The following is a 27781-nucleotide window of genomic DNA, read 5'->3' on the forward strand; positions in this document are numbered from 1 at the left end:
ATCCAAACTCTAGATCCAAGAACAATAGAATTGAATTCTAACTATTGAACTGAGTGTACGTGAGTAAATTATTGAATCTTCATGCATCTAGTGCTTTATCGTCTGTCCAGAAAATAAAAAAATTAAAAGGTTACGAAAGATTAACTCTCAGAACACTTCTCACTCCAAAATTGTTTATTTTTATTTTCAAAATACCACCATCACTATGTGACATTAATCAAAGATTATATCTGTTTAAAATTGATTCAAGATTTGTATTTGTATAATTTTTATCAATAAATTTATCTCAACATTTGGGTTGTTCCACGCACATTCAAGTCACACTGCTAAACCAAAGGGGGGAAGAATTACAAGAATTTGAACTCTTAATTTGAACCATATGACCAAAGTATATACAAGATCTAAAGGAGACATCTTAGTAACCCCTTGCTACCTTAACAAGTTTGAAGTTTTATTTCACCTATATTAGCTTCCCAGTGCTGCTATAACAGAAATACCACAAGGGAGTGGTTTCAAAGAACAGAAATTTGTTTTCTCACAATTTAGGAAGCTAAAAGTTCAAGTTCAGGACACTGGCTATAGAAAAAGGCTCTCTGTGTCTGTTGGCTCTGGGGAAATATTCTTCTCAGCTTGTGTAGCCCTCGAATTCTCTGGTGCCTTGGCAATCTTCATGTGGCAACTATTTCTACCCTCCCCCATTTTGTGCTGTGCTCCTGTGTCCGATTTGTTCTTCTAATAATTCAAAAGTGATTAGGTTTAGAACACACCCTACACTGACATTGCCTCATTAACATAACCATAAAGCCCTATTCCCAAATGGAATTACATCCACAGGTACGCGGGCAAACAATTCAATTCATGATATCACCCAAAATTTGGAAATTTGGTATTAGTAAGCAAAATTCAACAAGTCATTTAGAAGCCAAGTTCACGCAACTAGAAAAAGTCATTGAGTGATGGAGAAAGAAACTTCATAAGGCGTTGAGGAGGTATGTGTAGAGCTCAAGCACAATGATTTTTTTTATTTGATGTTAACATTATAGTATGAAGAATCTCTCACTAAGCTATTTTAATTATTTTTTGAAATAATTAAAATTAACTTCAGCCATATTAAAAAGCATAGCTATAGTAAACATCCACCACCGAGTTTAAGAAACAATTACATTCATATCTCTTTTTTCCTTAAAATAGCCGTTAAATTTGGTATTTATCATTCTTGAGCTTGTTTTTATAATTTTGCTACATAAACTCTGTATACATATATAATGAATGTTATTTTATATTTTTCTATTCTTTTTTAAATAGTAGCATACTGTACATATCCTATACGCAAGGTTGTATTTTTTAGATTATACACGTTGATAATTTGGCTTTAATTCATAATTTTAATTGTTCCAAAGTATTATAATGAACGAATATGACAAAGTCTACTTATTCATTCCCCTATGGATAGCCATTTGTTTCCAACTTTTTTTTTTTTTCAGTATCACAATAAACATTCTTGTATATATCTCCTCGTACACATGTATGAAAGTGCCCCTAGGTTACATAGGTAGTAACGGAATTATTAAGTTTTAAGCTTATTCACATCTTCAAGTTTACTATGACCAAAAAAAAAAAAAAAAAAACCCATTGCCAAGGAGTCAATTCGGACTCATACTGGCCTTATAGGACAAGTAGAGCTGCCCCACAGGGTTTCCAAGAAGCAGCTGTGGATTGGAACTGCCAACTTTGGGGTGAGCAGCCAAACCCTTAACCATTTCGCCACCAGGGCTTCAAACCAAACCTGTTGCCGTGAAGTCAATTCAGGCTCATCGGTGGCCCCAGCTGCTCTCCAACGTAGTTGCATCAATTTATACTCTCACCAAAAGTGTTTATCGTGTCTTACGATGCACAGTAATTTTTAAATTTAAATTAATCAATCTTGTTGATGCTTCCTGGGTCTTGTTTAAGAAATCTATCCCTAGCCTACAGTCAAAAATATTTTTTTTTATATTTTCTTCTGAAAGGAGTTTCAGTTTTGCATTTCATTTTTTGGTCTTTAATCCGTCTGAAATTGATTTTTGTTTATGTTATAAGCTCTGGATTTATTCCTGTCCCCATATGAATAACCAATCGACTTAATAAAGCCTGAAGTTAATCCACATCTCTAGCTTCCTTCGGAAAAACAGCAATCCAACACGTACCTAAAATACTCTAACTCCTGTGAAATCCTGACTTCTAGGGTTATTTCTGGCCACTCCACCCGGTGTTTCCAGAAGTTATTACTAACTGGAATCATGTTTTAGGTTAACTTTTCAATTTATAAACTACCTACATAGTGTAGAGTTGAGCCCAAAATGAATGTGAAGGTAAGTCCATATTTACAAATTCTCAAGGAAAATTTTTCCTACTCCATCTCCCAGCCCAGGCTGAGACAAGCAAGTCGTTTAACTGGTTTCCTGTGCAAAAAAAAATGCCATCCAGGCAATCTGGACTCAGAGCGTCCCTTGTGTTACAGAACAGAACTGCTAAATAGAGGTTTTTTTCGCTGTAATCTTTACAAAAACGGATTGCCAGACCTTTCTTTAGTGGCTCCACTGGGTGAGTTCCAACCGCCAACCTTTAGGTTAGTAGTCAAGGACACGGTTTGTACCACCCAGGGACTTGCGCCAGGGGGTAGATATTTTTCTGGTTTGCCCTTGCGTTTTTCACTGGTGTTGCATCCCTTTGATGGTTTTTGTTTTGTTTTATTTTCTATTTCATTTTCAACTCCCTACCCCCACTGGATTAACAGCATAAATTTCTGTCCGCATACCAAAAAACCAAACCCGTTGTGACTCACAGCAACCCTGTAGGACAGGGTAGAACTGCCCTGTAGGGTTTCCAAGCTGCACATCTCTTCAGAAACAGACTACCACATCTTTCACCTGTGGATCCACAGAGTGGGTTCAAACTGCTGGCCTTTTGATTAGCACTTGAGCTCTTTAACCACTGTGCCACAAAAAAAAAAAAAAATCACTGCTAACAAGTTTATTCCAACTCATAGGGACCCAGACCATTAAATTCCATTTCTTGATTACTGAGAGATAGAACCAGCCTCCAGCCATGCCTCCCTAGGTAGCTGCCACACCTTTTGTTCTAAGGTTTTGTTTCCTCATTGTTTATCTCTTCGAGGATTTTCCAAATTCCCTTGTGAGCATTAAAATGGATTGTTGTACTCAATACATGGAAGGTCAGCTCAATTGGACTGGACCAAAAGCAAAGAAGTTTCTGGGATAAAATGAATGCTTCAAAGGTCAGCAGAGCAAGGGCGGGGTCTGGGGACCATGGTTTGAGGGGACTTCTAAGTCAATTGGCAAAATAATTCTATTATGAAAACATTCTGCATCCCACTTTGAAAGGTGGCGTCTGGGGTCTTAAATGCTAACAAGCGGCCATCTAAGATGCATCAATTGGTCTCAACCCACCTGGAGCAAAGGAAAATGAAGAACACCAAGGTCACACGACAACTAAGAGCCCAAGAGACAGAAAGCGCCACATGAACCAGAGCCCTACATCATCCTGAGACCAGAAGAACTAGTTGGTGCCCGGCCACAATCGATGACTGCCCTGACAGGGAGCACAGCAAAGGACCCCTGAGGGAGGAGGAGATCAGTGGGATACAGACCCCAAATTCTCATAAAAAGACCAAACTTAATGGTCTGACTGAGACTAGAGGAATCCCGGCGGCCATGGTCCCCAAACCTTCTGTTGGCACAGGACAGGAACCATCCCCGAAGACAACTCATCAGACATGAAAGGGACTGGACAGTGGGTAGGAGAGAGATGCTGATGAAGAGTGAGCTAATTATATCAGGTGGACACTTGAGATTGTGTTGGCATCTCTTGTCTGGAGGGGGGATGGGAGGATAGAGAGAGAGGGAAGCTGGCAAAATTGTCACGAAAGGAGAGACTGAAAGGGCTGACTCAATAGGGGGAGAGCAAGTGGGAGTAAGGAGTAAGATGTATGTAAACTTATATGTGACAGACTGATTGGATTTGTAAACGTTCACTTGAAGCTTAATAAAAGTTAATAAAAAAAAAATGGATTGTTGTTACATTTTATCTAGTGTTTCTAAGTTTTTTAAAACTGAATCCCCACTATCCAAGGAACAAAATCTTTTAAGTAGTTTAACAAAAGTCAATGTTGGATATTATTTTTAATATTAAATTTGATGACAGAGAAGATTAATTTAATATTATTAAAAATGAAACTGCATCTGCCATAAATGATCCTGTAAGAAATTTTTATATTGATGTCACATTCAAAATGCTTTTAGCTCTTTTTTTCAGAGACCAAAGATGGAGAATATGGTTACTTTCAAGGGTTTTATTATTTAAATCTCATGTAATTGTGACTGTTTAATCCATTTTTTTTTTTTATTTTTATTGGACTATCATGTGTAATGATCTACAAGAATCCTACACATCAGTTGCTGTCTTGCCAAGTTATCGTGTTATTCCTCATTCCTAGCCTATGCCATAGCAAAGCAAACTGGGGGGCATTCTCCACCCAAAGGTAAAATTCTTTTCTACAACTGATTCTTTGCTTGTGCTTTAATCCACCCCCATACCCTCATTCCCCACTCCTCAAGTTCAACTCTCAAAAGCCTATACATCACTGAAGGCCGATTTCAAGGTTTGCCATAGTCATGAAACTTCTCCTTATTGCCCCAAATATGATCTATAGTCTTCTGATTCTTATCATGTTCTATCTTGCATTATTATTTTATTGGAGTTGTAAAGGAGCCCTGGTGACACAATGTTTAAGTGCTTAGCTGCTAACTGAAAGGTTGGTGGCTCGAATCCATCAGCCACTCCTCAGAAGAAAACACCTAGCAGTCTAATCCTGTAAAGATTACAGCCTAGGAAACCCTATGGGGCAGTTCTACTCTGTCCTATAGGACCACTAAGAGTTGGAATTGACTCAATGGCACACAATAACTACGACATTTATTGTAACCTCTATCTTTTGTATTCATATATTCCATGAAGCACTGAGAATTTGTAGAAAATCAATACTCTTTGAATTTCACACACACACACAAAAAATCTCCTTCGCAATTCAAAATGGTTGTTTTAAATCACTATATTAAAAATACAAACCCTGAAAGTTCCAGTCAATGTGGCACCTTAGATATATGCACTGTAACAATCCCCTGACAACAAAGGCTCAAGAAACAAAGTAAAACAGACACGAAAAATGAACTCAGACCCCAGAAGATCAAACAGAGAGCTCAAGAAACAGACTGAGCACCATCGGAAGGAGAGACTGAATAAGGCCAGCAGGAAAAGAGAGGTTCACAGATTGACCACACCATGCCTGCTGATGTGGAACAGTGTGGACATTTTGGGATGACAAAGAACAAACCCAGAGTAAGGAACCCAGGAAAGGAACTGCAAAGAGAGCACACCTGGTGACAGAGATTCTGTGCAAACAACCATGGGAAGAAATGACAAAATGGGCAGGATGTGGCCAGGGATGAGGCACCCCTGAGGAGGGGCACAAGTGGGAGTAGTATAGCTTTGCAACCAGGGAACCACTTGGAAGTACCTCTAGTGCAAATGAAACTGACTGGGTCATCCGAGAATTGGAGAAGGAGAAAGTGTAGACAGGCGGTGCACACTGGTGGGGGAGAGTAAAAGGGAGAAAAAAAGGGGCGGGTGAGCACCAGCCCCCCTGATGAGTGCAAGAAGGTAGGCAGCTAGAAAGTAGTACAGGGATTGCTTGTTGGTGGAGGCACCCAGGCATTTATATGGGAGTCACCTAGAAAAAGCCAACCCACGGAATAACAAGTACAGCCCCAGCCCCCTGAGCTGGCCCAGTGCAAGCAGTCACCCACCACACCTGCATTAGCATGTGCCATGAAGTACATGCAAACAGAGCCAAGGCACACAAACTTGGTCATGCCCACCACTCGCTCTGTGAGGTGCTGGAGCCCCTAGCAGGTGTGCACAAGCCTGGTCATGCCCATCACCCCATCCCTGAGGTGCAAGAGTCCTGCACGGATGCATGTAAGCCCAACCACACCCACCACTTCTCCCTGAGGTGCAGGAGGCCCACACTGATGCACACAAATCCAGTCAAACCCACTACCCTTCCCTGAGGCACAGGAGGCCCATGTTGATGTGTGAAAGCCCAGCCATGCCCACCATCCCCTCCCTGAGGTATAGGAAGTTATCACTTGTGCATAAGCTTCACTATGCCCACCAACCCTCCCTGAAATGCAGCAGCCTGTGATAATGCCCCCACAAATTCAGCCATGCTCACCACCTCCCCTCTGAGAAGCATATCATTTGTGCAAACTCAGGCGGGCCCTGCTTCAACCTTTACCCCATCCCAGAACTTCGGGTCTCTGCCCCTTCCCCCTTCCACCCACAGATCCCTCCCAGCTGAACAGGACTCTGCACCCTGCCCAGCCAACACCACCCCCAGCCATGTGAGACTCTGTGCCCTGTCCCACCAACCTCACACCTCTGACTGAGCAGGACCCTGTGTCCTAATGTGTCAATCCCCCCCCCCAGCTAAGTAAGATTCCATACCTTCCCACCTGCCCCCCTAGCTGAGTAGAACTCCATACTCTCCCCTACTGACCCCTCCCCAGCCATGTGAGCCTCTGCACCCTATCTTGCACGTTCCCCCCCCCCGCCATGCCCCATCCTGTGCTTCAGGTGTCACACTAACTGTTCTTGGCAACACGGAGGGAACATATTATTCCTCAGAGTTGTGAAAGAACCTCGACCACCCTCCATGTGGTACCTCACATGAGGAAAAAGACCTGTTCACACATCAAAAAACAATCCTTTAAGAGAAATCATACACACCTAATGACATAAGAGCACAGAGTGTGTACAACCCATCATACTCATCAGTAAGAAGAAAGCACACCTAGCCAGCTGACAACCCCAAGCCCATACAGAGACCAGATAACTGGCAGCTACACAGCTATATGCGAACTAACAATACAAAACAACATCAATTAAAACTATACAAAGGGAGGTAAACATTTAAAAATAAAGAAGAAGCTAAGCCTCAGATACATGAAAACAATACAAAAAAAGGCAAACACAGAATCAATAAAAATAAAATAAACAAATATAACAGACCCTTAATGCCTCAAAGACAGCAGTCAATTACAAACCATATGAAGAAACAAGATATGATGGCTCAGGCAAATGAGCAAAATAAAGGGATGGAAATCTTTGCTGAGGAAGAACTAATAATAGATATACCTGATAAGGAATTCAAAACACTAATATTTGGGTTCCTCAAAAAGATCAAGGAAAACACACACACAAAAAAAAACCTTAGAAGGATTCAGAAAAACAACACAGGAACTAAATGATAAATTCAGTACAGAAATAGAAACCATACAAAAAATAACAAGAAATCCAGAAGATTAACAATAAAACATCAGAAATAGATAACTCAATGAAAAGACACAGAAATAGAATTCATCGACAGAAGAAAGAATCAGTATAATAAGAGGACAAATTCCTTAAAACTAATCTGTTTGTGGAACAATCAGAAAAAAAGAATGAAGAAACATGCAGTAAACTTAAGAATTATGAGACACCATCAAGAGGAACAATTTATGTATAATAGGAATTCCAGAAGAGAAGAAGAGAGAAAAAAGTACAGAGAGAATTTTTGAAGATATATTGGCAGAAAACTTCCCAAATATCATGAAAGATGAGAAGATTTCCTTCTAAGAAGTTCAGTGAACTCCATAAAGGATAAACCCCAAAAGAAAGTCACCAAGACATATTATAATCAAACATTCCAAAACCAAAGGCAAAGAAAGCATTCTGAGAGTAGCCTGTGAAAAACGAAGTATCACAAAAGAGCACCAACAAAAATAAGCACTGATTTCTCATCAGAAACCACACAGGCAAGGCAAGGCAAACCATCAATGGGATGATATATATAAAATTCTGAAAGAAAAGAATTGCCAGCCAAGAATCATTTATTCAGCAAAACTGTCTTTCAACAATGATGGTAAAATTCGGACATTCCCAGGTAAACAGAAATTAAAAGAATTTGCAACCATCAAAACAGCCCTAAAAATATATATAAAAGGGAGTCCTTCAGATAGAAAACAAACAACATCAGACTATAACCTGAGATACACACAACAGCATCAACCAGACACCAACGGAGACAAAGACTTCTAAAAAGCGAAAGAAGGCTACAAAATTTATTATATTTCAGAGATATAACAAAGTAAATGACAACAACTTCAAAACAAAAGAGTAATGAATGATGTAGTTACAAGACTTCAGCATGGAGAGAAAGTCAAAGAGATCTTAAGATATAACAGACTGTTTTAAATTTAGGATGATAAATATAAATTTCAGGCTAAAAACAAAGAAAAATAATAAAGCTACACAGTAAAACAAAGAAAAAGAAAATACAAAAAGATTCAGCAAACACAAAAATAAATGAAAGGAAAAGAAAATCCATATACAAAAAGCACTCATCACAGAAAATAAAGAACAAAAAAAAACAAACATCACAAAAAAGGGCAACAAAATGGCAGCAGTAAATCCATAACTATAGATAATCATACCCACTAAACCTACTGCCGTCGAGTCGATTCTGACTCATAGAGACCCTATAGGACAGAGTAGAACTGCCCGATAGAGTTTCCAAGGAGCCCCTGGCAGATTCAAACTGCCAACGTCTTTGTTAGCAGCCGTAACACTTAACCACTACGCCACCAGGGTTTCTACAGCTAGTCATACTGAATGTAAATGGATTAATCAGTAAACAGGCAGAGAATGGCAAAATGGATAAAAAACATAATCCATCAATATGTTGTCTACAAGAGACCCATCTTAGACTCAAAGAAATAAACAGGTTAAAAATCAAAGAATGGAAAAAAAAAAATACCAAGCAAACAATGACCAAAAGAAAGCAGGAGTGGCAATATTAATATCTGACAAAACAGACTTTAAGTCAAAACCCATTATAAAAGACAAAGAAGGACACTATATAATGATTCAAGGGTCAATTCACCAGAAAGACATAACAATTACAAATATTTATGCACCCAATGCCAGAGTTTCAAAATTTATAAAACAAACTCTAACAGAATTGGAGAAATAGATCTACAGATCTAACGGTAGGAGATTTTAACACACCACTTTCAACGATGGGCAGAACAACCAGAAAGAAAATCAACAAAGATACAGAATACCTAAACAATACCATGAACCAACTGGACCTCACAGACATATACAGAACACACCACCTGACAGCAGAACAATACACGTTCTTCTCTAGCACATATGGAACATTCTCCAGAATAGATCATATTTTGGGCCATAAGGCATGCCTCAATAAGTTTAAAAACATCTTCTCTGACCATAGTGGTATAATACTAGAAATCAATAATATGAGGAACAAGGAAAATAAAATACATGGAAACTAAATATCATATTACTAAAAAAAACTATCAGGTAATAGAAGAAATCAAAAGTGAAATAAAAAATACTTGGACTTAAAAATGAAAACACAACATACCAAAACCTTTAAGATGCAGCAAAAATAGTGTTCAGAAGTAAATTCATAGCAATGAATGCATCCATTAAAAAAAGGGCCAAAATAAATAACACAATAACTCAAAAAAATAGAAAAGGAAGAGCGAAAGATGACCCAAGTTGTAAGAACAAAGGAAATAATAAAGATCAGAGCAAAAATAAATGAAATGAGAACAGAAAAACAATACAAAGGATCGACAAGACTAGAAGTTGGTTCTTTGGAAGGATCAATAAAATATGCAAACCAGTGACAAAGGAAAAAAATGAGAGCCTGCAAATAATGAAAATAAGAAATGAAGTTGGAGACATTACAACAGATCTAACTGAGATAAAGAGGGTCATAGCAAAATACTAGGAAAAATTGTATTTGCTGTAGTTATAGAACTTCCATATGGAGAACAGAATTCCAAAAAGTTTGAAAACCTAGAAGAAAAGAACAAATTCCTAGAAATATTACCGACATAAATAAACACAGAGGTTAAAAAAAAAAAAAAAACTAAACACACCCAAACAAGAGATTGAAAATGTCATCAAAAAACTCAAAGCATAAAAAAAGTCCCAGCCCAGATGGCTTCATTGGAAAATTTTACCAAAGATTCAGAGAACAGCTGAATTCTACCTAAACTCCTCCGAAACAACAAAAAGGAAGGAATAATCCCCAACTCATTCTATGAAGCCAGCATCACCCTGATACCAAAACCAGGTAAAGACACCACAAAAAAGAAAATTACAGACAAATATACTTCATGAATATAGATGGAAAAATTCTCAACGAAATTCTAGCCAACAAAATTCAACAGCATACCAAAAAATCATATATCATGATCAGGTAGAAATCATACCAGAAGTGCAAGGATGGTTCAACATTAGAAAATCAATTAATGTAATTCGCCACATAAATAAATGAAAGAGAAGAATCACATAATCATCTCAACTGATGCAGAAAAGTTATTTGATAAAATCGAACACCCTTTCCTGAATAAAACCCTCAGCAAACTCGGAATAGAAGGGAAATTTCTCAGTGTAATTAAGGGCATATATGCAAAATCAACAGCCAACATATTCTCAATGGAGAACGACTGAGAGCCTTCCCCTTAAGAATACATATCAGACAAGGATGCCCACTATCACCACTTTTATTCAATATTGTGCTGAAAGTCCTAGCCAGAGCAATAAGACAGGAAAGGGAAATAAAGCATATCCAAATTGGAAGGGAAGAAGTAAAACTACCTGTATTCTCAGATGCTTCAATTCTTTGCATAGAAAATCGCAGACATTCCACAAGAAAACTACTGGATTCAGCAAAGTGGCAGAGTACAAGATCAACAGGCAAAAATTAGTGGGTTCCACTACACTAACAAGGAGAACTCCAAAAAGAAAATTTAAAAAAACAATACCATTTACAATAGTCCCCCAAAAGATAAAATACCTAGGAATAAGCCTAACCAGGGATGCTCAGGAATTAGAAGACTTAACATTGTGAAAATGTGAATATTGCCCAAAGTGATCTATAGGTATAATGCAATCCCAATGCAAATTCCAACAACATTCTTTACCAAAATGAAAAAAACCTATCACTAACTTTATATGAAAAAGAAAGAGACCCTAAATAGCCAAAGCAATATTGAAGAAGAAGAACAAAGTAGGAGGCACACTCCCTGACCTCAAAACAGCCTGGTACTGGTTCAATGACAGACACATAGACCAAAGGAATAGAATTGAGAACTCAGAAATAAATCCATCCATCTATGGGCAGCTGATTTTTGACAAGGGGTCAAAGTCCATTCAATAAGGTAGAAGCAGTCTCTGTAATAAATAATGCTAGCAAAACTCTATATCCATTTGCAGAAAAATGAAACAAGATCCATACCTATCATGGATTGAATTGCACCCCCCCCCAAAAAAATATCTGTCAACTTGGCTAGGTCATGATTCCCAGTATTGTATGATTGTCTACCACTTTATCATCCGATGTGATTTCCCTATGTGTTGTAAATCTATCACTATGATGTAATAAGATGGATTAGCGGCAGTTATATTGAGGAGATTTACAAGATTAGATAGTGTCTTAAGCCAATCTCTTTTGAGACATAAAAGAGAAAAGCGAGCAGATAGACATGGGGACCTCATACTACCAAGAAAGCAGTGCCAAGAGCAGAGCATGTCCTTTGAACTTGAGGTTCCTTCACTGAGATGCTCCCAGACCAAGGGAAAACTGATGCATCACAAGGACCTTCCTCCAGAGCTGACAGAGAGAGAAAGCCTTCCCCTGGAGCCAGCACCCTGAATTCAGACTTATAGCCTACTGAACTGTGAGAGAATAAATTTCTCTTTGTTAAAGCCATCCACCTATTATAGCAGCACTGGATAACTAAGGCAATACCTAATACCCTACACAAAACTAAATCAAAATAGATCAAAGACCTAAATGTCATGCTCATCAAAAACTTTATCAAAAGAGTAAGAAGGGAACCTCCAGATTGGGAAAAAATCTTTGGGAATCATATATCTGCTAAGGGTCTAATCTCTGAAATATAGAGAAAACTTCAGCAACTCAACATCTAAAAGACTAACAACCCAATTAAAAAATGGGCAAAGGAGGTGAACAAACACTTCACCAAACAGGAACATTCAAGTGGCCAACAAACACATGAAAAGATGCACGCAATTAGCCATCAGAAAGGTGCAAATTAAAACTACAATGAGACACCATCTCACCCCTGCAAAAATAATACAAATAAAAAAAAGAAAAACAGAAAACAAATACTGGTGAAGCTGTGGGAAGATTGGTACCCTGCTCCACTGCTGGTTGAATTGCAAGTTAATTTAACCACTGTGGAAAACTGTGTGTCACTTCCTTAAAAAGCTAGAAATAGAAATATCTTATGATCCAGCAATCCCACTCCTAGGTATATAACCTAAAGTACTAAAACTACTGATATGAACAGGCATATGCACACCTGTGTTCACTGCAGCACTATTCACAATAGCAAAAAGATGGAAACAACCTAACTGACCATCAACAAATGAATGGATAAACAAACCGCAGTACGTATACACAATGTAATACTATGCAGCTATAAAGAATAATGATGAGTTCTCAAAATGCATTAAAACAGATAAATCTGGAGGACATTATGCTGAGTGAAATAAGTCAATCACAAAAAGATGAACACTGTGTGATCTCACTATTATAAAAAAACAAGAATAGGTATACATACGGAAAGCAACATCCTTTGGTGATTACCAGGGATAGGAGGAGGAGAACAGGGAATCACTTTCTAGATAGGAGACACTTGTTAGTTTTGATGATGGGTAAGGCAATACCAAATAAGACTGAAGTCAGCACAATTTGACCAAACTAAATGATGACACTAAGAAGTGTACAAGAAGAAGGGATGATTTTGGTAAAAGCCACAACATATACAATTTTGCAACAACAGTAATAACAACCAAAAATATGTGTGGTTACATCAGTAGATATGTATGCGTATATATGTATAGGTAAGGACATATGACTATATGGGTGAGCATGTATAGGTGTTTCTGTAGGCAAATGTATATACATTGTTTTGTGCGCTGCAAATATATTCACATATAAAATAAGGCACTAAGGGACACAGTTATGGATACTTCCTACACATAATAAAATACCTCGTGGGATTGGGTTACTGAGTTTAGGACCGTAGTCTTGAGGGTCAACTCAGTTAATTGGCATAGCATAGCTCATACAGATAATGTTCTACATCCCAGTTTGGTGAGTAGTAGCTGGGTCTAAAAGTTTGTGAGCAGCCATCTAAGATACAACTATTGGTCACTACGCATCTGGAGCAAAAGAGAAAAAAGAAAACCAGAGAGTCAAAGAAAAAACTAGTTTATAGGACTAATAGTCTACACAAACCATAGTATCACCTACTTTGAGACCAGAAGAACTAGATGGTGCCTGGCTACCACTACTAACCACTTTGTCCAGGGACACAATAGACGCCCCAGATAGAATGGGAGAACAAAACTCAAATTCCTAAAAAAAAAGCAGGACTTACTAAACCAACAGAGACTAGAGGAACCCCTGAGACTATCTTCCTGGGATACCCTTGAGGCTTGGAACTCAAACCACTCCTGATAGTCACCTATCAGCCACAAGACAGAGTGGCTCATAAAATAAATACCATCACCTATGAGTGCTGTGGCACCTCTAAACAATCATTTAAATTAGACCTAAATGTCAACATTTACCCTAGACCAAAGACAAGAAGGTACGGGGGAACAAGGAAGCTAAAGTACAACCATAATGGAAATAATGAGAATGCTAACATATTGTGAAAAGTGTAACCAATGTCACTGAATAATATGTATAAAAAAAAATTTTTTTATAGAAATTGTTAAATGAAAACCTAATTTGCTAAATAAATTTTCTCCAAAAACAAAATAAAATACTTTAAAAAACAAAACAAAATACAAACTCTGAAATAGCAGAGTCAAAAGCATTATCTGCTATATAAAAGTTGTGACCTACCGTAAGGAATATATCTTTTTGGATTTTTATAAAAAAGAAAGAGTATATTGTTGGTTCCTAAGGTTTCTTCCATCTCTTGCAAGCTATAATTTTTCATTAACCTCATGTATACATATGCCACAGTGTCCACATTAGCAGCAAGGTGTTGACCAGGCCAGGGCCAGGGCGAAGAGCTCACCAAGGGACGGTGTGCTCCAGGCACATGGCCAGGAGAGAATGTCACTGGATGCCCCCACATACACTTCTGGAAGCCCTGCACGGAAGCAAGCAGAAGACATAAGCAACAAAAGCTCCTTTCTCCTACAACGTCTCTCCAATGCCCTCTACTGACCAAACTTAACATCATGCATGCTTCTAAAGAGAAATAATTACAGGATCTCTCAATTATTGCGGAGTAGGCAAGGAAGCATGCATTTCAAGCTGAGAAGCAATAAATTGATGATAGCACAGTACAGATTAAAATTTCATTGTATACATGATAACCTCAATTTGGGAGTAGATTTCCTAAAATTTACAACGTAGATGTTCATGTTATAATGTGATATTTTTAGGAGACAAATTTGGATAAGAAAAACTGTGTAATTCTTTTTAAATCACTAAAGCATCAGTTAATAAAGTACAATTTCAGTATATTAAAATGTAGTGGAGCAATTCATTGCACTATATGACTTTAACTTCATAATTTTTAAATTGGAGAGTGTATTTCATCTTTCCATATATGTTCCATATATGTTTCAAGCACCTCATATGCACGCAAAAGCTGGACAATGAATACAGAAGACCGTAGAAGAATTGATGCCTTGGAATTATGGTGTTGGTGAAGAACACTGACTATACCATGGACTGCCAGGAGAATGAACAAATCTGTCATGGAAGAAGTACAGCCAGCATGCTCCTTACAAGCAAGGATGGCGAGACTTCATCCCACATACTTTGGACATGTTATCAGGAGGGATGAATCTCTGGAGAAGGACATCATGCTTAGTAAAGTAGAGAGTCAGCGAAAAAGAGGAAGACCTTCAATGAGATAGATGGACACAGTGGCTGCAACAATGGGCTCAGGCATAGCAATGGTTGTTAGTATGGTGCGGGACTGGACAGCATTTCATTCTGTTGTACATGGGGTTGCTATAAGTTGGAATCGACTTGATGGCACCTAACAACAATAACATGTATGTTCCAGTTTGATATCAACGTTCATTTTTAACAAATGCCATTTACTTACTAGGAGAAGGCAGGTTGATCTGATCAGTAAAATGAGAATAGAGCACCTACCTTATAGGGGTTTTGTGTGTACTAAACGAACTAATACAAGTAAAATGCTTAGGAATTTGCCTGGAATAGAATCAGTACTCAATAAATGTTTACTATTATTGTTTTTTCAATTACCTATATGCTTGAGGGAGTCCCTGGGTGGTGCAAACGGTTAACACACTCAGCTGCTAACCAAAATGTTGGAGGTTTGAGTTTACCCAGAGGCACCTCGAAAAAGGGCCTGACAAACTACTGCCAAATAATCAGCCATTGAAAACCCTGTGGAGCACAGGTCTACTCTGACACATATGGGGCCACCATGAATCAACACTATTGACTGATTATGGTGACTGGTTAAGAAAAAACTAAATTTCCCTCAAATCCACCCATCACCACATCAGAGGATAGAAGGATAAATTTAAAGTGAGCTCTCTCTCTCCCCTTAGAATCCCAAGTGCATTTACCCATTTCTTCAACGTGGGGCCAAATGTACTTTCTGTGCCTGTCTTCGCACCTTGTCAAAGAGTCATGAATGATTTATTCCTGTCATTCAAGGTTCCAAGCCATCAATAAGCAACATGTTGTATGTTTAATATTTATATATTTCCCCACCCAAATGATGCTCAGAAAAATCTGAGAAAGCCCTGAGATGAAATTCCTTAGATTTCTGGTTTTAAAACTTGTTAAATTTCCTATTGAGGGTCCTTATAGAAGTGGTCACTGGGTTTGTTTTGTTTTTGTTTTTTATAGAAGGGATTCATAAAAGTTTCTTTAAAGAAAAATCTAGTACTCAGAATGTGCTACAGAGCAGGCACATAGTAGAAGTTAGGTGTTTCTTCTGCAAACCTTAATATGTTCGTGTATCCAGTAGTTCAGTTCATAATCATTTAATAAAGTGAACATTTGTAGTCTTAAATATTAAGAAAGAAATAAGCTATTAAAAGTTAAAACCTTGTACAATGACAGACACATAGATGAATGGAACAGAATTGAGAATCCATCCAGGGTCAAAGTCCATTGAATAGGAAAGAGGTAGTCTCGTTAACAAATGCTGCTGGCAAAACTGGATATCCATTTGCAGAAAAATGAAACAGAATCCGTATCTCATATCATACACAAAAACTAACTTAAAATGGATCAATGACCTAAATGTTAAACCTACAACAAATTTATGGTATAAATACACTATTGAACCTAACTAAAAATGCACAAACAACAGAAGATAAATCAGCTAACTGGGACCTCCTAAAAATTACATACTTATGCTCATCAAAAGACTTTACCAAAAGAGTAAAAAAGAGAACCTACAGACTGGAAAAAAAATTAGGGGCAATGACATATCTGACAAGGGTCTAATCTCCAAAGCATATAAAAAACTTCAACACCTCAACAACAAAAAGACAAACAATCCAATCAAAAAATAGGCAAAGAACATGAACAGATACTTCACCAAAGAAGACATTCAGGTGACTAACAAATACATAAGAGATGCTCACGATTATTAGAGGTTAGAGAGAAGTAAATCAAAAGTACAGTTAGATACCATCTCACCTCTGCAAAAATGGCAATGACCAAAAAAAAAAAAAAAAAAAATGCTGGTGAGGTTGTGGGGAGATTGGAACTCTTATACACAGCTGGTGGGATTGTAAGGTGGTACAACCACTATGGAAAATGGTATGGCACTTTCTGAAAAAGCTAGAAATAGAAATACCATATGATCCAGCAATCCCACTCCTAGGTATGTATCTTAGAGAAATAAGAGCAGTGTCACAAATAGACAAATGCACACTCATGTTCATTGCAGCATTATTCACAATAGCAAAAAGATGGAAACAACCTAAGTGCCCATCAATGGATGAATATATAAACAAAATGTGGTACATATGTACAATGGAATACTATGTAACAATAAAAAACAATGATGAGTCAGCGAAACATAACATGGATGAATATGGGGGGCATTATGCTGAGTGAAATAAGTCAATCACAAAAGGATAAATATTGTATGACATCACGTTTATAAAAAGTCAAGAATAGGTTTACACACAGAAAGCAACATTCTTTAATGATTACCAGAGATGGGAGAAGAAGGGAGGTAGAATCACTTACTAGATAGCAGACACATGTTAACTCTGGTGAAGGGAAAGGTGAAAACACAATATGGGGAAAGTCAGAACAATGTGACCAAGGTAAATGAAGACACTGAGAGGTATACAAGAAGAAAGTACAACTATAGTAAATGCTATAACGTATACAATTCTGCAACAACAGTAATAACAACCAAAGTTTGTGAGTGGTTACATACGTAGATTGTATGCTATACAGGTGTGTCTGGGGGGACATACGGGAGTACATGTGCACGCGTATATAGATATCATTGTGGGCCTTTGTATATATATATTTGTATGTGCTGCATATATATTCACATATATATGTAATAGAGCACACGGGGGCACAGTCACAGAAACTTCTTAGACATATCCAAACACCTCATGGGACTGAGTTACTGGGCTTGAAATCTAAGGACCATAGTTTTGGGGGACCTCTAGGTCAATTGGTATAACAAAATTCATAAAGACAATGTTCTACATCCTAGTTTGGTGAGTAGCACCTGGAGTCTTAAAAGCTTATAGGCAGTAATCTAAGATACAGCTTTTCCCATCTGGAGCAAAGGAGAGTGAAGGAAATCAAAGACTCAAGACACATCTAAGATACAGCTTTTCCCATCTGGAGCAAAGGAGAGTGAAGGAAATCAAAGACTCAAGATACATCTAAGATACAGTCTTTTCCCATCTGGAGCAAAGGAGAGTGAAGGAAATCAAAGACTCAAGGAAGCCATCACACGAACCACAGCTTCCGCTAGCCTGAGACCAGAACTAGACGGTGCCCAGTTATCACTACTTACTGCTCTGACCAGGGACTCAATAGAAGGTCCCAGTTAGAATGGGAAAAAACAAAGACCCAAACTCAAATTCATAAAAAAGACCAGACTTACTGAACTGATAGAGACTTGAGAAACCCTAGAGACTATCACCCTAAGACACCCTTTTAACCTGGAACTGAAGCCCCTCCCAAAGGTCATCTTTCATACAAATAATAGATTGTCCTGTTAAACAATAACAACACCCATGAGGAACGTGCTCCTTAGAACAATCAACTATAGGAGACCCAACAGGCAACATTTTCCCAAAAGCAAAGATGAGAAGGCAAGGAGGGACAGGGAAACTGGAGGGATGGAAACAGGGAAGGCAGAGTGAAAAAGGGGCGAGTGCTGAGGCATTGCGGGAATAACAACCAATGTCATGGAACAATTTGTGTATGAATTGTTGAATGGGAAAGTAATTTGCTGTGTAAATTTTCACGTAAAACACAATAAAATTTCCACCAAAAAAAGTTAAAACCCTACTTGCATTTAGCTATGTTAAAAAAAATAATAATTCCAGGAATATTGTAATAAGGTCTAGGCTAAGGAGGGAGCACTGTGCGAGTTAATGTAAGTAATGAACCTTTCATGTGAAATGATGTAGTGTCACAACTCATTTGCATCCCACTTAAAGTGTAATTAAGTTTCCCTGACAGCGTGGCTTATGGCTGAAAGAACAGACCTGGCTGCTAAATTAATCCAGAGTCCCTCAGTTAATAACACTCAAGCAAAGAAAACTTTACACACACTTTCATTTAAAGTTCCCAAGCTTCCATTTACAGAAGTGTATGACAAGTCAGCCCTACAGAGAAACTTTCATATAAAATTGTTGGCCTCTCTCTAAACCAAAAACCTGTTGCCGTCAAGTTGATTCTGACTCATAGGGACCCTACTGGACAGAGTAGAACTGCCCCACAGGATTTCCAAAGAGGCTACGTGGATTCAAACTGCCAACCTTTTGGTTAGCAACCAGGTGCTTTAACCGCTGCGCCACCAGGGCTCCTTATATATCTGATAAGTGTCTAATATCAAGACCTCTTACAATTCAACAACAAAAAGTCAAGCCAGTTTAAAAAAATGGCTAAGAACTTTACGAGTCATTTCCTCAAAGAAGATATGCAAATGGCCAATAAGTTTATTAAAAGATGCCCAATGATACGCCTCTAGCAGACAAAACGTTTCTGAATTGTGCAAGTTCCCCACCTGATAATGCGTAATCACTTACTCCAGTCCCCTAAGCCAATATTTTACAGGGTTCTTTTAGGCTAAGTTAGCAACTGACAGTTGACCTGCATGCAAGCCCTAACGAAGAAGGTGACATATTTAGAAATGAGATAATGTAGTAAAGCATAGCACTAAATAGAAGCTGTAATATTTATCTCCATATGTTTGCTTAGCACTGGAACGTTCCTAGGGCAAATTTTTCAGCGGCACGTTTTTCTAGGTTAGATCTTAGCACTACACAATATATCACCGGCATTTTCACAGAAACATGGTATGATCTTTCCTGATTGTCCAAACAACGATTTCAGGGAATAGAAGGCTTGCCAGGAAGGACGGGTTGATGGGAAAGAAGCCCCCCAACAATCATTTTCTCTTGTCATTTATTAAAGGAATCATTACGTAGTAAAACTTAGGGAGTAAAAACCCCGTTCAGCTAAATGATTTATTTTCAGCATGTTGTTAGAACATTTATAGTGGTAGCGGAAAAAGATTTTACTTCCTCTAGTCCGCCGAGGCCAAAAGGTGGTGGTCCGCAAAGTTACATTTGTTAACGTCCTTTCTTTTTTTTTTCTTTTTTTGCCTCACGGCAACGCTCCTTACGTAGCATTGAGTCTGCCTGCTCCCAGTTGTCTCCCACAATGCACTTCAGACTGAAAGGATTAAAATATTCAAGACAAGGGCTTAAGGAAAAATTGGGGAAACAAATCCATTTTTTTTTTTTTTATGCATAGCCTGTTTTTATGTATTAACTACAAGGGAAATTTAAAAAGAAAAAAACAAACTTGCATGTGCTTTAATTATGAATTAATATAGTATCTACGTTATATTATTTTTAAATATTATTTCAAAATGATATTTTATATGATTTTATATTTATATACATACATTTATATATACATAAATCATTTATATGTAAAAGCACACAGGCCTTGCCACAACATTCACTGAAGAATAAGAAACCATTTTTTCTATGCTAACTAATAATTGTGTTGTTGTTAGTTGCCATCAAGTCAGTTTCAATTCATAGTGACTCCATGTGTGCAGAGTAAAACTGTTCCACAGGGTTTTCAAGCTGTGATCTTTTGGAAGAAGACAGCCAGGCTTGTCTTCCAAGGCATCTCTGGGTGGGTTTGAACTGACAATATTCTGGCTGATAGTCAAGCACTTAACTGTTTGCTCTACCCAGGCTCCTAACTAATATATACATGGTTTGTTGTCGTGTGCGGTTGAGTCAATTCCAACTCATGGTGACCCTATAGTACAGCATAGAACTACCCTATAGGGTTTCTCAGGCTGAAATCTTTACGGAAGCAGATTGCTGGTCTTTTCTCCCACTGAGTAGCTGATAGATTCAGACCACTGACCTTTCAGTTGGCAGCCAAGCACTTAACCATTGTGCCACCAGGGCTCCTTTATATATATAATATATATATATACCTACACATATATATATTACATATGTATGTGTAATAAAAAAGTATATACATATTACACATGTATATAAAACACATATAATTTTAGTTTTAATCACTCCTAAAAAAGTTTATATGAAATTATTAAATTCACATTTTAAGACATGTCAAGACAGTCCAAATGTAATGCTCACAATTTTGTAATAAAGGTATCCTTTCATGTCCAATCTGATTATGGTTTCTGTGAGCCCCTGATTACTACAAAACACACTGACTGAATTCAAACAGTAGTGCTGTATACTAATTAAGTACTTTAACTCACACAAGCTATTGTAAGATGAGCTTTACCTGTGGATTATCAAAGTATATAAGCATTCACTACCAGCAGCAATGTTACTACTACTACTCATAGGATCAAATAGGAATCCTACAATTCTGTACCAAGTACCTTGGTGACCCTGAGTACCAAAAAAGCTCTAACAATGGAATAGCCTGAATGAAGCTGACTCAGATTGATGTCATTTAAATATTAATTTCCAATTGACCTGGAACTGATTCAATGACAGAATTGTTAAAGTATAAGACTATAAAAAGTAGTTCAAATTGTAAATAGTCCAACTGTACTATACCTAATGACTGGAAAAAAACTGTATATGTATATATAATCTATACTCATATATTTATAACATATATGTAATTTTAAAACATTTTTAAGCACTGTAGAAAACAGTGAATATATAAAGTATCCTCCCCAAAATAATGTAGTATCTGAAACGAATTGGTGCCAAAAAAACTCAAATAATCATAAAATGTAATATCTAGAGGATATTTGCAGAAGGTATAGTATGTTGCATTTAAACTTTTGGCTAAGATTATGAATGGTTGTGAAAGTAATATAAGTACACAGAAAAGGTTATTTGGTAGATTTAATGCTACATTTTATGAAGTTTAAATAGTCTACAACAGTCCTTTGGCATTTTCAGTTCATATTGGTCTATAGTATAAGCAATGTATATATATATAACCAAAACCCACTGCCATCGAGTCGATTCTGACCCATAGTGACCCTATAAGACAGAGTAGAACTGCCCCATAGAGTTTCCAAAGAGTGCCTCGTGGATTCGAACTGCTGACCTCTTGGTTAGCAGCTGTAGCATTTAACCACTAAGCCACCAGGGTTTCCATAGAGAGAGAGAGAGAGAACAAATTTAGCCAAAATCTCATTTATTTGTGAATACAGTCACTTATTCCTATTACCAGAAAAGCATTAAGATCTTTTTTGGATATTAAACAACAAGAAGTTTCCAAACTTTCTTGGTTAAGGCACTTATCTTCCTCTCACAATCTAGTGTAGCTAAACACTGAAAGTATGTTATCAAATTATTGTTGCATACTCAAAAATCAGGCCCTTGTCCAACCTCAATCTCTTCAAATGGTATTGGATAAAGGGCTTCATAAACTCTTTCAGTCCCAAATCCATGAATTACATATGAATTTATCTTGTCAACATCAGGTGGAAAATACTCCCAAGGAATAAGCGCAGTCCCAATCCACTGGTTCCCATTAATGTTGGGTTCAAATTCTAAGTCCAGCTCTTGCTTTTGTAGTTAGGAAGAAATCATCAAAATGACATCATCTCAAAACTGGCAGATTTAATGCATACGACAAATAGAACCAAGGTTGAAATTAAACAGAAATTATATCGTTGCTTTACAAGGCAAGCTAGTCGGTTATAGCCCCTAAGTTGAAGACCCATTAGCAATGCCATTGAGAAATCATCCCAGTCATGGCTATATTGTTTATAAAAAGTTAAAAGTATTTATGCTCCAGCATAAAATATATAAAGTGTCAGATTAAACTTGTACAAATGGTTCATTTTTAAAGGGGTCATAATGACATTGTTGACCTGGGCACTGGTTCTTCATACGTGGAGCTCTAAAGGAAAGCAATTGGACTGCTTTGTTTGTTCATCAGCCCTAACTTTCTTGTAGTTGTTAATATCCATACTGATCTCTAGCAGGCAAACCCACATTCTGGAGACCTGCCAGGTCAACACCTTAGCCCAAGGAACCTAACCTCTGATTCATGGATACAATATCTAATAGACCTTATATGCTCATAGCTACTTGAGTTATTTTATTCTTTCATATGCTTTCAGGCACTAATCACATTTATTACATTGGTCTTATTCACTTATTCATCAAAAATTATTTTGTTATTCTATCAGTTTTGTGTATTTTTAGTAAATATTCTTTTGCTGATATCAATTTTTACATTTTTGAAGCTGTTCATCTTTTTCTTTATACCTATTAATATCATCTTTTAACAGAGATAAGGCATAAAAAGAGGAGCATTTGGAAACCAACCATATCCTACACAGAAAATACTGGATTCCTTCTTTATTCGGATTATCTCCCCTTAGGCTTTCCTTCCTGGTGCCCAAAGCAGATCCCATCAACCCTAATGAAGAATCTAATCTTAAATGAAGCCAGACAGAATCACTGACAACCACATTCTAAAAATTACTCATTTGGGAAATGGAGGTGATTGAGGGCCAAATTACCTGATCTTCTCATCCAATTCCACTCCCTCAGAAATCAAGACGACTTAATTAAAAAAAAAAAAAAAAAAATGTTCAGCGGACTGCTGCAACAATGGTGTCCGCAGGACAATTTACAACTTCTATGAAGAGATCTGTAAAGTAAAATCTATAGTCTCTCCAAAACACAATCTGCTGATCGTAGTCATTTCTCCCTAAAAGGCAATTCTGCATCTGAAGAAGAAAAATATGAGGAATTTTCTCCAGGGAAGCTCTGGAACTCACTCCAGTGTAACTCCATAGATCTGCCAGTGGTTTGAGTCTCCTTTTAAATTTTTTTTAAAAGCAGAGAATTTTTAAAATAGAAGATCTGTCATCCAATAATGGGAATCTCATCTATTGTCCTGCTGCAAGAGAAAACTTGAATAAATTACTTGACCTCATTTCAAAGCAGGACTTCAGAAAGAGTTCTCCATTATAGCTAGAATTTCTCAATTTATTTTAAGGTGCTAAGAATATCATGAGAACCAAGGATCAGTTGTTCGGCATGTCATTTTCCCAAAAAGAGTTTTCATAAAAGGATATTTTTCATAAAGATCAGAGCCTATAAGGTACTACAAGTATTAGGGTCTAAACAGAACGTTGTTGCTTCTCTTCTCATTCCTCTTGCTTCTGAATCAAGGGATTTATATTAATTCCTGACTTTAACATGCTCTGAGTTGCATGCAACAAGTATTTACTGAGTACCTGCCACGTGTCTGGGCATATGAAATCAACAAAACAAAGTCCTCTCCCTCATGGAGCTTATAGTCTAGCTATATTCATAGAAATGACTCTTGAATCAGCAGACATATAAGGCAAGTGTTTTAAATTCTTTTACCCATTTACCAAGAAAGTAAAATGAGGCCACAAGAGCAATGCCCAATAAATGTTGAGAAAAAAAAAATTTTTTTTTTTTAATTATCAAAACATTTTAAAAGGTGAATACATTTCATTAGAGTGAAAGCTCTTAGAGAATAGAGACCACATACTATCTGAACTTTTATCCTCTACCCCTAACACAGTGCCTGGTCCATAAAAGGTGCTCAAAAAATGTTTGATAAGTGAATGAACTGAAGAATGAATGAATGTGGTGTTACCATTACAGAACATTTTGATCAAAGATTCTGCAGAAGAATCCTGATCAAAAGGGGAAAATGCAGAACAGAATTTCAAATTCTCATGGAATTCAGATTTATTGAAGCCATGGAGGCTGGATGATTCCCTGAAACTATTGCCCTGAGATAATCTTTAAACCTTACATCTTAAACCAAAAATAACCCCTGGAGTCTTCTTAAAATCAACAATAGTTTAACCAGTGAGGAATTCTGCCTTAAGCATGGTGCTCTTTTAAGATCTATCTGTATAGATCGTATTATATAAATCAAATTGACAACAACAACTCAAAAGATTAGCTAGGAAGCTTAGGGGGCAGTGAGTTTACGTTATTGGGGGAAGGACAATTCAGAAAAGGAGGGTGAGAATGTTGCACAACTTGAAGAACATAACGTCATTGAATTGTATATGTAAAAATTGTTGAATTGGTGTGTACTCTGCTGCGTATCGTTCTCAAAAACAGTAACAAAAAAAATTTTTTAAAGAATAAATGAATTTATTTCTGGCTAATAAATACATTTCAGTAACTAATTTTGTTTTCATTCATCAAAGCCACACTTAAATGGTAACATGCCACTTTCAATAGCAATTTGCTTGCTACTCAAATGCACACACTTTTTCACAAAGTAGGACAAAAATATTCTCAGATTTTCTGCGTTGATTATGCTAGATAATACAGTACTGGTGCCAAACCATTTTAAGATTTCACCAAAACACTTTAACTCTGGCACTTAAATAGACAGCGACGTTCTATCTGTCACTTTGTTTCTGTTACCTCCACTGCTGTTCACGGGATTTTAATGCAGTTGGATTCACCTAACAAACGATATACCCATAGCCCTCAATTTTCTTTGTTTTCCCCGTTTGACAAAGGAGAAAGTCAAATGGTAAAGTTAACAGAGCTATAAAAAATGTAGTACCAAATTTATTTTAATGACAGTGTGGGTGTCATTGATTTATAACAGCTGCTCTCTGAATAAATAGATTCAGGGCCTAATAACTGTGCAGAAAAAGTCCAATGTCTATTTCTGGGGCCTGAGAACCTGCTGGCAGACCACTGCCCAGTTAGGATTACTGGTCTCAGCTGCAATTTCCCTAAAATTCAAAAAATCGCCAGCTGCTTTTGTGCACAGAGGCTTCTAGATCGATTTCTTGCTGGAATGGATTCCTCACAAACAAGGATAATCCTTTATTTGAGGTTTAGTCACTTGAATTCCTCTCTGTATTCTTCACTGTCAGGCTTTGCCATTTTTATTTATTCTTGGTAGAATGCACTTACTATTTTAGTTATGGCACTTCTCACTCTAAGCCCCACTTTTCGGGGCCTTGGAGAAAGAGAAGTCTTTAACTAGAAATTTCTCATGCTTGTTGACAGTCTGGAAATGATTTATTTCAGAGGAAAATAGAGGTGAAAGAGTAGAAAGAAAGGTCATTTATTCTACCGTCTTTGAGAACTTGATTATCAGTTAATCACAGGTTTATTGTTCAATGAAATGCGATGGCTTGCAACACTTAATTTTACTGCTTTTATCTTTGTCAAAGAAGTAACACTAAGGTATTTTAAAGTTTCATGAATAGATTAAACCCAGTAGGCTAAAAAATCCCTGTGGCCAAAATAATTTTAATTTATTCTCTCCCATATGAATATGGTTAAATAGGTTACTGTAACAGTAGGTAATGTAAAACATGCATTAACCTATTATATATTTATAAATATATTTATTCATAAAGGACCCTATGTATAAACAAATATTTATTTTTCTGTGAGTGTCCTTTCAGATGTTTTCAACAAATAACTTCTTCCATACATGGACAAATCTATAATAACAAAAATCTTACTCTCAAAAGCCTCGACTTAATATCCCGACATTTTAATTTATTGCTTTCCAAAGCTCTCTCTCCGTAAGAATTATTGCATATATACTTAGGACTAAATTATATAAGAGTTACTGAAACAATTATTCAACAGTATTTCAAAGTGCATCAAATTCATTCTGGGGCTCTCTGATTTTGCTATGTAGAAATAAAATATTTAGGCTAATTTCTTTAGAGAATAGCAAGATTCAAGGCAATCTGTTGCTCTTGTCTCTTCTTTTTCCAATAAAAGAAATTCTTCAAAGTAAGTTATTTCCAATTACTTACAAGCTATCCATGGAGGGGAAGAGAAAGAATAGTGGATGTGTTTAAAAGACTATTCTGACTTCCCAAGTCTGAAGTCTTCAATATAGACTATTAAATAGTAGACATATTATACAGAGAATGGAACTAGATATAGCTATTAAAAATTTAAAGGAAACTAGTTATTATCTTCTTAATTATATGCAAGAGCAAGCTGTTCATGAAGGTTAAGCCCTCTATACTCATTTCTGATTTTTTAGGGAACCTTGAAGATTATACCATGAAAAAAAACTCACTGAAATATTTGATGCACATAGAAAGAATGATTTCTCGAAAGCAACTTTATACACCAGCAAGAGATGTAGGGGAAAAGCTACCTTAAAAATATAAAGGCACATATTATGTTTATTATATTCTTATTATCTGAATCCCAAAACTTCACTTTAGCTCACAAGAAAAATTAAATTACATAACCTCCTAAGATGTACATAGTTCTATTTTGTTTTGTTTTTTCACCATACCTGAATTAATTACTTTTTTCTCATGACAAAATGAGAAATGTATGCCAAATGATTAGTCAATGTGTGTTTTTAACGTATTATTGAAATAAAATATTTAGGGGCCAAAAAATAAAATAAAATAACATACACTTTTTCCCCTAATAAAATTTTTGACTGAGGGTAGGACTGAGAAAAATCAAACCCAGTGCTGTCAAGTTGATTCCAACTCATAGCAACCCTGTAAGATAGAGTAGAACTGCCCCCATAAGGTTTCCAAGGCTGTAAATCTTTATGGAAGAAGACTGCCACATTTTTCTCCAGCAGAGCGGCTGGTGGGTTCAAAGCACTGACCTTCGGTTAGCAGCCGAGTACTAAGCACTGTGCCACTGGGACAAAGAGTACCAAAAACCAAACCACTTGCCATCAAATCAATTCTGACTCATGGTGACTTCAGGTGCTTTAGAATAGAACTGCACTCCATAGAATTTTAAAAGGCTGTAATCTTTCCAAAGTAGACAACAGCCTTTCTTCCAATATAGTTCTAGGTGAATTCAGGCCACCAATCTTTTGGTTAGT

The 27781-nt window shown here is 37.0% G+C and overlaps 1 pseudogene; it reads left to right on the forward strand.

Annotated features, from left to right (window-relative positions):
* The first annotated feature begins 5879 nt into the window (after positions 1-5879).
* LOC100671274 (importin subunit alpha-1-like) overlaps positions 5880-27781 on the forward strand; it is a 58197-nt pseudogene continuing 36295 nt past the window's right edge.

The sequence above is a fragment of the Loxodonta africana genome, chromosome 5 (genome assembly GCF_030014295.1).
Source record: "Loxodonta africana isolate mLoxAfr1 chromosome 5, mLoxAfr1.hap2, whole genome shotgun sequence".
Lineage (NCBI taxonomy): Eukaryota > Metazoa > Chordata > Mammalia > Proboscidea > Elephantidae > Loxodonta > Loxodonta africana.